At 31.5% G+C, this 16,228-nt stretch overlaps 1 long non-coding RNA gene across 1 annotated transcript in view; it reads right to left on the bottom strand.

Annotated features, from left to right (window-relative positions):
* The window catches only part of LOC143056388 (uncharacterized), a 72,505-nt gene that overhangs the window by 6,528 nt on the left and 49,749 nt on the right, over positions 1–16,228 (bottom strand). Inside the window, exon 2 of the long non-coding RNA XR_012972318.1 lies at positions 1,400–1,455. This is a non-coding gene — a long non-coding RNA (uncharacterized LOC143056388). The remainder of the gene's footprint in view (positions 1–1,399; positions 1,456–16,228) is intronic.

Genomic DNA, 16,228 nt, shown 5'->3' with positions numbered 1-16,228 from the left:
TTTCTCGCTCCATTGAAGACCTTTTGGTGACCTTCTGCTGTTGTCTGTTCTATGGTCGGGTTGTTGTCTCTTTGACACATTCCCCATTTCCATTCTCAATTTTAATATGTGTTTGCCTTGAAGACTTTAAAATCTTTTGATAAATTGAGGCAGCAGTAGATTAAATACAAATCAAGGTTACAAAAAAGACAAAGGAAATCGCATGGACCCTATAAGTAGGACAGAGGTTATATACATTTGCTATGCATAAAACTTTTGTAAAGTAAATTCAAACAAACAATATATTTGAACGAATTTTAATGTCACAGATATATTTTATATCCTTTAACTAGATCATAATGACGTCAATACACTTTCAAGAAATTTACTGTAACCTTACAAATTAGAACCCTTGTTGCTTCACTGTTTTTTAAGTTTTTTGCGATCAAGGAAATATCATAAAATAAAGTTTCGAAAAATATATCCCATCATGTATTTAGAACTAAGAAGATGTGTTATATTTGCTAGTCAGAAAACTCCCAATCCTAGTCACAGTGTGTAAAAAAAACCAATTATAAATCAAAATACAACCTTCTACTCGGAGCATTGGCTGAAACCGAGCAGCACGTTATGAAAAATAGCAACATTTTGTTTATGTTTTTAAACAAATATAAATATATATGCAGATAGACCTGTGTAAATCAATTCATACTCAAAAACCGAGTATAGACGATGTATTTTTTGTCTGATCGCATATATAAAAAAAATTAATGATGATAACAATATTTGCAATTTTTGATAAAATAGTATAATATCAGACTGAATTAAAAAATAGATAATGCTAAACATGTTAAAGGTAAAGTAAATTATACGATAATAATGAAAATGTTTACTTGCAAAACGTGTTTATACTGAACCTTAAATACTATGAAAAAAGTAAAATCACAAAAATACTGAACTCAGAGGAAAATCAATTCGGAAAGTCCTTAATCACATGGCAAAATCAAATAACAAAACGCATCAAAAACGAATGGACAAGAACTGTCATATTCCTGACTTGGTACAGGCATTTTCAAATGTAGAAAATGGTGGATTGAACCTGGTTTTATAGCTAGCTAAACTACTAAACTACTTCCTTTTTGTCGATATTAACAAGTTGCAAATCAAGGTTGAAGGTCTTCTTGAATTACATTTGTTACACATATATGTATATTGATATCGTAAAGTTGCAGTATGTTTTATATAGGAATTTGTTGATACGTTATGGAATATACAACAATGCAGATATAATACCAATACAGAGAGGAAATACAGCAATAAGTACTCTAGCAAATTATTTATACTAGAAGTATTCCCCTTTGTTGATGTTTTTTTCTTATCACCGAGATAACGACATTAAAAAGATATTAAATAAACTTACCACAATTAGATGATTTATACGGCAAATATGTCACCAGTTAAAAATCTTCATGTCGTCTGCAAAATCAATGAAAATAAACTAGTGTTATAACAATCAATACAAAACAGTCAACGATAGAAAAATATAAATATTTTATCAAATCATTTAATTTATGAAAATATTTTCCATGCAATTATTCTATCGACTGGAACGTGGTTGTATGCATAGATAATGGCGGGAAAATGTGTTGGCAATAATGGAGGGAAATGTGTTGTCAATAATTGATGTTTGACGAATTGATTTCCCAGGGCTGGTTTGATTTACTTTCCTCCTCCATATGTAGTAAATTAGTGGTTAATCTCAATATTGTGTGTTACAATATACTATCAATATACTATACATAGATATAAGAAGATGTGGTAAATAAAGGCAACAATAGTTTACCTCTGTTCAAAACTCATAAATACATGGACAAAAAACAAAATCGGAGTAACAAACTAAAACTTAGGGAAACGCATTAAATATAAGAGGAGAACAACGACACAACATTAAAATGTAACACACACAGAAACGGACTAAGCATTAGACAAAATCCTATGAGAATAACAAATATAACATCAAAACCAAATAATTTGGGATAGATAAGTACCGTGACACGTCTTATAGTAATACGTAAGTAAGCGTGGCAATAAGACAACTCTCCATCATATATAGTTCAAGCACAGTTGACAATAGGTGGATTTTTCGTTTGTTCTATTAAAACACGAAGCTCTTCACATATAATTTTGCATCCTTGACTTAGTTTGTGTTTGATTATTCCTAATGATATTAGATCAATATACGCGACACGCATGTTACAAATTTATGAAGTATTATTTACTTTTTTTACACTACAACATTTTTGTATTTAACTAGGCGTTAATGCAACCCATAAAACACTTTTCACTTAACTAAAAAAAACACCTTACAGTTCCCAAATATAGGTGACATTAGTTTACCGATCGAAAACATCAGTACACACGGATTGTTTATCATTTAACTACAGTATTGCTTTGAGTTTTCTGGCAACTATCAAATACATATAAGAACGGTGATTTGGTTATGCTGTAGGTCATAGGGTCATAGCTCTCATGAATTGTTTCCTTTGTTTGGATAGTTGTCTCTTTGACACACTCACTGTTTTCAATCCCCACTCTTTTTTCTCCAAACCTAACATGATACTTTGCAACATATTTGTTACGTTCGGAGGACGTGTTTTTCAACAGACTGTCGGCATTCCAATGGGAACAAACTGAGCCCCTCTACTTGCCGACTTGTTTCTTTATTATTATGAGGCTGACTTCATGCCGGAACTTCTTAGGAAGAAAGACAAGAAGTTAGCAATACCCTTTAACTCTACTTTCCGCTATATAGATGATGTTCTTTCAATAAATAATTCAAAATTTGGTGACTATGTGGAACGCATCTATCCCATCGAACTAGAGATAAAGGATACTACAGGTACAGTTAAGTCAGCCTCATATCTTGACTTACATCTAGAAATTGACAATGAGGGTCGGTTAAAAACAAAACTTTACGACAAAAGAGATAATTTCAGCTTTCCAATTGTAAACTTTCCATTTCTAAGTAGCAACATTCCAGCAGCACCTGCATACGGGGTATATATCTCCCAATTTCAAAGAACGTCTCGTCCTTTTTCTAAAAAAGTTAATCGGAAGGTACCAAGACCTGGTTGATAAATATTCCGTATCAACTTCACAAATAATACACGATGGTCTTGATGTATAGATTCTGCGTACTGATGTTGTTTATCATCTTAACAACGTGTTTTATAGTTCTTTCATTTGCCTTTGTTCTATTATTAAAATTACTTTTACTGTTGAATGGTTTTATGTGATATCCGTTTGACGTGGCTCGGTACTTATACATCTCGTCAATGTGTTTGTATTGTCTTTCAGTTTTTGGTGGCGTGTTTTGTATATGCGACTTTTTGTATTTCTTTGGTTCTTATAACGTGACTCTGTACTTAAAAAGATCCCGTCAGTATGATATTGTTCTATTTTATGTCATTATGATATATTTCTATTGTGAATTACAAAATACGTTGAACCATAAACGTCAAAATCATTCATTCGCGTAGTGGAATTACCTATTTGTGGATTCTTATAAATTCTATATATAACTTTTGGACTATTTTCAATCTCGGTCTATTTCTGAAATTTATTCTTACATACTTTTGAATTTTTGACCCTATATGCTAACATTGCCTATGTAAATTTTAAAATTGTTTGTATGCACACTGAACGACAAATCTATGTGACGTATAAAATTTTCTGACGTCAGCCACACAAATCAGTTAATGTGTTTGTAGATAGATGTTTTTGTGTTCTGTTAAATTGTTCCTTTTAAAATTGTTATACGATGATGACTGATGTACCCATGTTTTGACTATTTTATTTATTGTTTCTGTTTAGTTAACGCATCAATGTAAATATAACGGAATTTGATGAGACTGTCATCAAAGTGAGAAGGTTAGCGCTATAAAACCAGGTTTAATCCACCATTTTCTACATTTGAAAATGCCTGTACCAAGTCAGGAATATGACAGTTCTTGTCCATTCGTTTTTGATGCGTTTTGTTATTTGATTTTGCCATGTGATTATGGACTTTCTGAATTGATTTTCCTCTAAGTTCAGTATTTTTGTGATTTTACTTTTTGATACGATATTCCCGTGCTTGCATTTCCTATCATGATTTTCTTGATAGAGGGTTGCTGCTCACAAGGAAGCTATTAAAACAAGAGTTCCAAATGGTGAAGTTGAAAGCATCCCTTCGTACATTTTACGGACGCCATCACGAGTTGGTTGACCGTTATGAAATAACCGTTTCACAAATGATATCGGATATTTTCCTTACGTCGTAACTACAATCCCCTTCCCTTTCATGAATGTGACCTACCGAATTAGACTATTTACCGGATTTGTTATCACATAAGCAACACGACGGGTGCCATATGTGGAGCAGGATCTGCTTACCCTTCCGGAGCACCTGAGATCATTCCTAGTTTTTTGTGGGGTTCGTGTTGTTTATTCTTTAGTTTTCTATGTTGTGTCATGTGTACTATTGTTTGTCTTTTTCATTTTTAGGTAGGCATTGTCAGTTTATTTTAGATTTCTGAGTTTGGCTGTCTCTTTGGTATCTTTCGTCACTCTTTTTGCCACCTATTTGATCAATATTAGCTCTTTGTCGTAAATGTTATGTACCATGTGGCATAATTATTTGTAATATTTAAGCAATAAACACATACCTGCCGTTTTTTGATAATTTTATAATTTATCAAATTATTAAGGAATTATTATAAGGAAGAAATTCAAACGCTCTTCGAACATAACATTTATTGGCACGAAACATAGAAACAAAAAACGCTAATCATCCGGTTAATATATAATGGAATTACCTAGACATAGAAAACTAAAGACTGAGCGGCATAAAAATAGATAAAGTAAGATGCTCTTAATTAATTTTCTCGCTGTTGAAGACCCATTGGTAGCTATGGGCTGTTTTCTTTTTTTTTTTGGTAGAGTTTTTTTCAGTATTGTAATCTATGCAAATAACAACATAAAACATATCCAACGATTCCACGCAAGCTGCCTGTAGTAATCTACGTCTGATCATTACTGTCATAACACTTTTCCAATATTTTTACCATAATAATTATTTTCATTTGACTATTCTCATGAAATATTTTATTTCAAAATAATAGCTGTAGCAGAGTGTCTTTTATCCTGGCTTATACAACCCTCCACCGTAGACCAAATGACATGTATTACAAAGAAGTCGACATGCATTGATTGCAATACTGCTTTCAATAATGAACAAAACCCATAGCATTACATAGTTAGCTTACAAATGCCCCGAAACGACTAATGTAAACAACTCAGAAGAGAAAGCAAACATCCTTATTACATGTATTATGTACAAAACCATGAACGAAAAACAAAATATTTTATTCAGATACAAACGAAAACTTTTAACTGGCAGGCTTCTATTCATAGCTAACTTCGGCTAGAAAAATAATTAATCACCCAACTTATCTCATGAATAATCGTTGCATGATCAACTATTTACTAGAAAGTGTTTGTCAGATTAACAACAAAACACTTTTGGGTCGGAAATTAAAGGAGATTGGACCAAACCTTTTGATTTTATTATAATTTTCATTATTTGTGTGTTCATGTGTATGTTAGTATGGATAGGGCTTAAAACGCCATTATGAATAACACAGTTTTTTATCACAAAAAAAATCTTCCTTAGAAATTCGAATGTCCTTTAATATAAGATTATCACTGTAGTAAGGGGAAACCTTCAGATCCTGCATTTTTAAAACATACAGTGAATCTTCTTGGAGATTGCTCTTATAAAGATATTTGTTTTACCACACTTGATTAATATGATATTGTTAAATCTTCACCAACACAACAAGAACTTAAAAACGATAGACATTGATTCTTTCATCATCCTACTCTCTAAAGCAGAACAAACGGAAGTCTGAAATGTTTTCAAGAAATTAAATACCCTGTACTCATGGTACTATGATTTATCCACATTGCTAAGTGTACCAAGCCGGAATGTCGCATATCTATTTCTAAAATGTCTGAGGATAAGAAACTATAGATATGATATGATATGAAACTAATAAGTTCATGCGTCCGGCGTATCAAATTAAAAACCTGGTACCTTTAATAATTATTCACATAAGAAACTCTCATGACATTAAACTTGATGTAGTTCTGCAATTTACTTAGTCTAAGCTAAATTTTCAAAGGCGGTGATTTAACTCTTTACAGGATTAACATTTTTTGCTTGCAAAATGATTCGTGGAATTTCATGTATGCGATCAAATTCCTACCATCGACAAGTTTAACTTTGGTGATATTGATAAACTATGGAATTTCGATCAATCTTCAATGTCCTTGTAAGAATTCATCTTGAATTAAGTATCTAGATTACTGATACGATACATTATCGGTATATTGTCAGCTCTGGCAAAGATTGCAACCCAGATATTTTTAATTCATCTGAAATCACCTATAGAGTTTAAGATCATAGTCGACTATCTAAGCGTACTTTTATAAACGCTATGGACATACATAAAATCTACTGACATTAGTAGGGTTAATATTTCGAGCTTAGCATATACTTAAAAGGTTAGCATGAACATATTGTAAATCATTTTGATTTATGTGAAGATTCTGAATGAGAGTCAGAATACGGTTCATAGAATAATGAATATGGAAAAATGCGAAAAAAAGCTAAAGAAAGAAGAATGCTTATGTGATTAGATATACATAAATGGAAAAACAGAGAGAAAAAATTAAACAAATGAAAAATACAGATATGAAGATTCTCTCCCCTTTTGAATGTAAGAAAAAAAAAGTAATTTGGCAACGTAAAAAAAAACCAATATCAGCAGCGATATTTTTACAGGTTAAGTGAAAAGAAAACGATATCGACTTTTCATCACTGATATATGATATTAGTTTCACAAATGATATTGGATATGTTCCTTCCGTCGTAACTACAATCCCCTTCCCTTTCATGAATGTGACCTACCGAATTAGACTATTTACCGGATTTGTTATCACATAAGCAACACGACGGGTGCCACATGTGGAGCAGGATCTGCTTACCCTTCCGGAATTTCAAGTTCATCTAACGAAAGTTTTTGGACACTTTTTAAACACTCAATCTATCAAATATGTCAAAAAACGTCACTTTTCAGATGGTTTTTGTCAAAAATGAAAGTGGCCGCATCCGTGTTCATCCTCAACCTTTATATATGTTTTGTATTATCATCAAATACAACTTACATTTCAATATTATGAATGGACACGAATGCGGCCACTTTCATTTAAGATAGAAACTGTCTAATAATTAACCACAATGCTAAAATTTGGAAGATTTCAATAATTTAGCATGACTTAATGATGCTAGAACGCAATATTTGTGCATTGTATTGTAAAAACAGCTCATATTTATGTAGCAGAAGCATTTTACTCTCCAAAATATAGCTTAAAGATTACATTTTCACAATTTTCTAAAACTGCTATATTTTGGGGCCAAAAAGGGGTCTTACTGAACCTACTCCTTTATCTTGTTTTGTTTTCAAGAAAACAGACATTGTTTCTTTCATAGTTTGCATGCAGATTAATATGTTTTCTGTTATACGTCTAAAAACAATATTTTCAAATTTGTCATTTATGTATTCATCGAAAATAAATTCCGAAAATTAGGACAACTTCTATCCGCTCCTTAGTTATTTTTCGCTTACTGCTACTTGTTCAATCCAAACTATTTTCTTTCAATTGATCTGTTTCACATCATCTGAACAGTTAATCTTCATATTCTTGTTTTGTGTTACACTAAAGTTGTTTTCGTGTCTCTTGGGTTTTGATGGTTTGGTTTTAGATTAACCATTTGCCTTGATCATGTTGTATAAATAATTGTAAAAATAAGTTTATAAAGGCATTTTGGGACAGATTATCGTATTAAACAGAAATGAAACAGGATTTCTACTTATTTTTTATATAATTTAGGAATCGACCAACGTATGGGGAGCAGAGATAGCTAACACATATTCCGAAGCACCACATGCATGTACCTCTCGCCTGAAACCCACCAGTATTGGTATTTTTTATTTGCCATATGTTTTTGGTTTATTGTTTTTATCACAATAATCAGATGTAAGTTTTCTCTTTTAAATTGACTAACAATTTGTCTTGTTGTGTCATTCATAGCCTACTATACATTTTCGGTTTTGGTCATTCTGAAAACCGTCCAATGGCCCGAGAACACAGTTAGTTCGTAGTGCATTTCTTTTAGACAATAAATTCAAATTCAAAAAATCGCACCTGCTCTTTCTCAAAAAGATTTTACAGTGTAGTGTACTACCAGTGAGACAAATAATATCAAAATTATAGAAACTTCTACCAGCTCTAACTCAAAATATTGACAGTTCTGTGTTAAGGGGTTGTAAAATTCAGTTTGACATCTACAAACGTGATAAAATTTGACCTTTTTGAACTGGACCAAATCCCTACTTAACATAAAGATTCAGCACCCAAAATTTTTTAACATGTAATTACATCCACCTACTTAATATTTCATGCATGTAATATCAAGAAATAAATTGGGAAAGTGTATCAGATAAAACATGATTGCACCCAATGACTAATAGTTGTTAACATCCTCGCCTTTTGATAGGTGGATTATTGCATTATTGTCAATAGTTGTTAACATCCTCGCCTTTTGATTGGTGGATTATTGTCAATCATACCACAACTCGTTATTTCAATTCATATGTCGATATTTGTTTTTAAAAATGCTGCTTCATAAGTAAAAGTTGAAACTTGATAAATAGTATTGTACAAATAGAAATAAAAAGACAAATGAATTACTCCCACCAGCCAATACATCCTATCTTAATTATTCATTATCTAGCCTCAGAAAGGACGATAACTCAAACAATCAGTCGAAACATTTATCATAGAGATGACACGGATAACACAAATTGCCTTAATTTATATTGTATGTCAGAGCAATAATGTTATTTATATTGTATGTCAGAGCAATAATGTCTTACAAATAAACAAAGCGCACATTTATATTGTATGTCAGGGCAATAATGTCTTACTATTGTATGTCAGGGCAATAATGTCTTACAAATAAACAAAGCGCACATTTATATTGTATGTCAGAGCAATAATGTCTTACAAATAAACAAAGCGCACATTTATATTGTATGTAAGAGCAATAATGTCTTACAAATAAACAAAGCGCACATTTATATTGTATGTCAGGGCAATAATGTCTTACAAATAAACAAAGTGCACATTTATATTGTATGTCAGGGCAATAATGTCTTACAAATAAACAAAGCGCACATTTATATTGTATGTAAGAGTAATAATGTTTTACAAATAAACAAAGCGCAGATGGAGTATTAATCAAAGTGAATGCCAATGACTTTAAATCAAACATTAACCGTAGAGTTGACCTGTTCCTATTCAAAAGTGCTATAATAAATCATATTGCATTCTAATACCAAATGAAGTCGTTATGTAACGTTTGATAGTGAATCACAATTTTTTCAAAAAGTTTAGCAAAAAGCATTTATAAAGTTGTATTTTCATATTCAGATGAAAGAACGTTTTTTGTAATTTGATGGAAGTTTGATGTTTTGTAAATACATTGTTACATACATGTATATATTTCATTTAACAGTTCAACACTTTTCATATAAAGGATATCATATATCAGATGCAATGGTATCGTTAACTAACGACGACTACTGACCAAAGATTAGAGAACTAGAATGTGAAAATCTAACAATGGGGGTATCAATAATTCGCCGTTTCAGAATCTTAAGGACTATAGAAAATTTCGTTGTTCGTACCCTAATTGAAATATGACATTACGTCATTAGTCGGTATTCAATTATTTGTGGTGTTGTTAGCCAATCATTGCGTGCTGGTGTTCGTTTATTAAAATATTACCCAACAATCTTAGATGTTGAAACGGCTAGTTTTAAAATATTGGTTGTGGCTTTATTTTCATTGGGTTGAAAGTTATTGGTTGGTTCACTGATCTAACACCATATCACTTATTTTCAATGATTTTAAAATTAGTACTTGTTAACCCAAGATGAGCGATATAAACAATGTTATTACGAATGTAAATATATTTTTAGTCGGTTGATTACTTTATAAGTTCTTGTTGGTTAACTTGTAATGTTTTAAACATATTCATATTTAAAAAAAGGAAATTCATTTCAACTAATCATTTATAATAATTGAATGATTACTTTTACTGATAAACAACATGTGTGTTAAAATCAATGTTTTGCATTGGTGGCGCGTAATTTAATTGATATTTTCAATTTATTTTACTGTGTTGTAAAAGAAAAATCCATTCGAATTATTCAAACTTCAAAAGGTTGTTCCACCCCAGGATGAGTTTTCTCAGTGGATTTTACACAAAAATTTCGAATTTATTGTTTTTAAAAATCTATAAAACCAGGTTCAATCCACCATTTTCTACATTAGAAAATGCCTGTACCAAGTCAGGAATATGACAGTTGTTATCCATTCGTTTGATGTGTTTGGACTTTTGATTTTGCCTTTTGATTTTTGATTTTCCTTTTTGAATTTTCCTCGGAGTTCAGTATTTTTGTGTTTTTACTTTTGAATGTGTTTTGTCAATTGGTTTTGACGAGTGTTATGAAGACAACAAGTTTTTTTTAAATATTTTATCATAAATTTGACACCTTTAATGAGATTTTAAAGAAAGACATCACAAATTAAAGTATAATTGACACAAGAGACATCTTCCATCTTAATGTTACAAGTAAGTTTTCATTTTCTGATGAAGACTGTAACAGTGCCATTTAAAGTACCAAATGAAACATGTCTCCCTTTGTATATGTCTGATTAAGATTCTCATTGCGGACGATACATGTACACTAGATACGCTCCTTATGCGTAACATTTCTATGGTGTTTGTTCTTTTGTGGGTTTCACATATAACAAACACCTATATACTTTTTTGGATTCGGGCGTCACTGATGAGTCTTTTGTAGACGAAACGCGCGTCTGGCGTATATACAAAATTTAGTCCTGGTATCAATGATGAGTTTATCTATATATAGATCAATAATGACTTAGACCTTCTTTAAATGTCGTTTTCAATTCCTTGATCACGCAAGTTACGTAATTTGTGCTTTCTGCAGGACCGAACGATATATATTGGTCAAAGTGCTAGCAGACCTGTTCAGTCTATTGGCACTTATGTCATTAATCCGTTTTGTTTCAAAGTCATTGTTATTCCAGTTTAATTTGTGTATCTAATCCATCATGGTCTACACAATGTCTGACATTATCTTTGACAAAATCAATTAAGAAATTGTTTCATTGGATTTAGACTGAACGTATTTTGTCTCATTATATCGTTTTTTTCATACAATGGTTATATGTAATGTTTTAATGTGACACTTCAGAATTATGTCATGAATGTTGACGTTAAAAGGTTACGCATGCTACGCAGTTATTCTAGAAATGAAAAATAAATATTGTATACGTTTACAACACCTGATTGTGTCGTCTATGCTAATGAATTCATTTTGCCAACCATTGCCTGGTTTCTAAAATTTTCTGCAAAAGGGATGCATACAAACAATAACAAATCTCATTATTGAATAAACTCATAGTTGTATATTGTCTGTGAAAAAAAGGGGAAAACATCACTTCTAAAAATAAATATTCATCTCCAACGTAATATTTAAAATGGAACGATTTTAATCATTCTGAATTATGATCATCAAATTTGTTTTGCCGCTCAAAACTAGAATTGTATGAACTCTACTTTTGATTCTCTACAGCATTTCCATATCAAGGACAATAGGTCGTATTTCTTCTAGATTATATTGCAGTAATTTGAGTTATTTATATATCAGTAATAAACTACTGATTTCTCTATCAATCCCTTAATAACGAGGTAAATGCAAATCTATTATATCAGTAACAATTATGTAATCATGTCGGATGTTCATGGTGTAATTTCTCTTCTCGTAAACGAAAGGAAGGTCATGAAGTTTGTTTTCTTGAGAACTGTACTTAAGAATATTGACAACCTAAATCATATCCGATTGCTATCATACCAATTGTCTCTTATTGAATGAAATTGTTTCGCATATTCAATCTATCTAATGATGTTTATTCCTAATATTAGATAAGAATAGAAATGTGTTCTTGAAAAAACACATTTAGTTTGATAAGCAACATCTGCATTAATATTAAGATCAATCGAGTGAAATTTCTTACGATAGACATATTCTTGATAAAAGCAAAAGGTTTAAAATAATGATTAAAAATTCAAATGGAAATGGAAAATGTTTCAAAGATACAACAACCCGATCAAGGAGTAGAAAACAGACGATGGCCACCAATGGGCCTTCAATACAGCGTGAAAATCATGCACACGTATGTTTGCTTCTGGTAAACAAAAAAGTATACTTGGTCAGTGATCATGGACGTCATACCAAACCTCGAAATATATAAAAGAAACTAAGATTAAAGATCGTTGTTTGAAATGTTAGAAATTAATGAAAGGCAGTAAAATTGGTACCGTTCGTGTTATTAACATTGATGAGTATGTATGTCAGTAACGTCTTTAAAACAGGCTACCGAAACTACATAAACAAAAACCAAAACACATCCAGAACAGTTAACAGAAGAACTCTATCTCTATTAAAAAAATGTTATAGAATTGCTTATCATGCAACTCTTCACCAAATACCAAATGACACAGATATTAACAACAATAGATCACCGTACGGCCTTCAAAAGGAGCAAATCACATATCGCATCGTCAGCTATAAAAGGCCTCGATATGACAAATGTAAAACAATTCAAACGAGAAAACTTACGGCTTAGTTGAAGAGTCAAAACCAAACATGTCTCGATATGTGATTTGTGAATCGCCCTCACGATCTGCTATAATTATTCTATTTAGTTGATGCAAAATTAAGCTGAAATATTTTAATATTCTATTATCGTTTGACGTTTATCTTGTTCTGCATCGACAAGACAGTTATAGTAATTTGACATTTATGTTGTTATGAATTGACATAATGGTTTTCGGTATAGCAATTTGACATTTCTGCTGTGTACAGAATCAATATTAAATATCACCGTTAAATTGATCACCGTACACCAATTAATTTACCAAGTTTCTTTGTGCGTCAATGACTTGTATCAACTGTTCTAAGAATAGTTTGTATCGTCGTGGTGTAATTCTCAGTTTTGTCTGCAAAATTATCAGAAATAAAACATATATTATCCAATAGTAATCAAAGGTACCAGGATTATAATTTAATACGCCAGACGCGCGTTTCATCTACATAAGACGCTCAGATAAAAATAGTACAAAGTTCAAGAGCATTAAGGACCCAAAATTCCAAAACGTTGTGCCAAAAACGGCTAAGGTAATATATTCCCGGGATAAGAACATCCTTAGTGTTTACCAAACGATAACGTTGACTTACTTGTTGTTCTATAATAATTTATTCATCTAAAAACTACTGAGGCTTTATTTATAAAAAAAATTTCAAGAGATACAAGCGCTTTTAACATTTCCAAATAAGTGGGAGGTTTGCCTAGTCGTAAAACCAGGTACTATCCACCAATTGTCCTAAATATGTGCTGAACCAAGTCAAAAATATGGCAGCTGTTAACAAATAGTCCGTTTCTATGTATGTTGACGTTTAGTTTTGTTGCGCTTTAGTGTTGGGTTCTCTCAATCGATTGATGAATTTTGAACAGCTGTATTTTACAATTACATTTATTGACAGATGAACAAAAAAAAAGGGACCAATCGAAAACTATTTGTCAAATATAAGAGACACAATGATACAAAAAACAACGTCAAGTAACCACAACAAAACACACACAAAACCAAAGATAAGAGTAAAACGAAGGCAACCAAAATTTTGACCTGACCTGAGGTGCTCTTGAAGGATCGACAGTTTATGCTCAAAATGTACCACTAATCGTGTAATGTATCCTCAAAATTATTGATTATTTATCTTCTACTACAGAATTGATGAATGGTTCCATAAAAAAAATATCGTAACACGTTGATTAGTTCACCATAAGTCGTGATAGAATGTAAATATTCAAAGAGTACCTTATAACAAGATCGGCTACAATCGCTTTAAGTATATCGGTACTTCCAGTGATAACACTTTACAAATTGTGGTCAGGTAGATTTAATTACTTTATCTATTGCATTTCACTAACAGCTAATATGATTACCATTAATCTGACATATAGATAAAAAGGTTTAAGGAATTATTAAGTAGCGTGTATAGACATATGAAGATGTGGTATGAATGCCAATGAGACAACTCTCCATCCAAGTAACAATTTATAAAAGTAAACTATTATAGGTCAAGGTACCGCCTTCAACACAGAGCCTTGGTTCACACCGAACAACAAGCTATAAAGGGCCACAACAATTACTAGTGTAAACCATTCAAACGGGAAAACCAACGGTCTAACCTATATAAAAAACGAGAAACGAGAAACACTTATGAACCACATAAACAGACGACAACCACTGAACATCAGATTCCTGACTTTGGACAGGTGAAAACAATTGAAAAGGGATTTAACGTTTCAATGCAACTAAGTCTTCTCCCTTTCCTGAAACAATAATATAATTAAACAGACCAACATAGAAAGACACAATATAAAATATCAGATGGAAGGTAAACTCAAATTGAATTTAATTCCAGATGAGACGAATATAAATATCGCCTAAACAAAACATAATTTACAAAGATTAATTGACTATATCCTAGTTGAGCAACCATTACTGCGCTGAGATAATACTCTTTTCTGTTGACATTGAGTGTAGCTTATTTTATTTTGCAGAGGCTAAAACAAAGTCACTATTCACATAAGAGACAATGGTAGCCTTTGTATGTTCCGTAGATAAAAAAATAAAACTATTAAATTCTGAATTTTTACATTTTTAAATAAAATGGCAAATTATTGTTGATGTGAGTTGATATATGTTTCCAAAGACATTCGGTAGTCGAAAGGCTACCAAATTTGCACCCAACTGGTTGTGCTGAGATAAATCAGAATTCTTACGGAACATCCTCAAACAAAAAAAGATGAAATCCTTATTATAACTATGAAAGCAGTGACGGTGTGATTAATAGAGCAGTGATATTGCTCTTCCCATTCTGTAATTATTCCTCATTCTTCATTTATTTTGCACAACCAAATACCTTTTGATGCAAGTCGTTGGCTTGAATAAATTTACGATGAGATACCCTTTTATGTTCAACCATTTCCAGTAATTAAAAGTCTGTTCAACTTATTCTAGGTTAACAAAATTATTACTTAAAGTAATGAAAATCCCTGAGAAGAAGCAAACATCATTGAATAAGGTCTACTTCCCCTTTCTGCTCAAACAAATTTTAAAACTGTCAACTTAATGTGTAATTGATTACATGTCAATAAAGGACAGTTCAACATTACAATGATTTTTTTTCTTTTACATAACTGTTAAACTGTTATAACTTTTTGACTCGGTAATGGGTAATAAATTATTTGCGTTTGTAATATCAATTTATAAAATGTATCGATGTAACTAAAACAGCTTCATTGGTTATACAAAAACAAAATTAATTCACAAGCATACACATGACCGAATTCCGTGAATCCACGTTATTGAAACTATATTGGATAATTGTCTCATTTTGAAATCAAAACATTTCATCCTTTTTTACATGATCAAACAGGTTCAATCACTTTTCAAGCAATATGGAACCTTTAATTTCTCACTTTATACAAATTGTTATTTGCCTAGAAAATTAAGTGTTTTTAATGAATAAAAAAATATTAGAAAAACTTTTGATATTTTTTTGAAGTGAGAATGTGCATGTTTATAAAGAGTAAAGAAATTAAAACGTCAATTGAAGCAACCATAATGATACCCTAACATTAACGCATACGTTATTGCACTTTTAATAAAAGAGATTTGTAAACTCAGTTAGATAAACCATGTTTCACGATCATCTACGTCTGATTATAAGCTCAAATAGTTTTTCCAATAATGTTACCACAACGGTTATTTCCTATTGACATTATCATAAAAATGGCCAATGGAAAAAGGTTAGTTGTTACAAAGTACCTACTATAGTCTTTTTTGTCAATTTCCTAATAAATATAAAAAAGAAGATGTGATATGATTGCCAAAGGGACAACTGTCCACAAGAGATCA

This window comes from Mytilus galloprovincialis, chromosome 13 (assembly GCF_965363235.1).
Source record: "Mytilus galloprovincialis chromosome 13, xbMytGall1.hap1.1, whole genome shotgun sequence".
Taxonomy (NCBI): Eukaryota; Metazoa; Mollusca; class Bivalvia; order Mytilida; family Mytilidae; genus Mytilus; species Mytilus galloprovincialis.
Note: the sequence above shows the minus strand (reverse complement) of the source record. Positions and strands in the feature narration are given on the sequence as shown.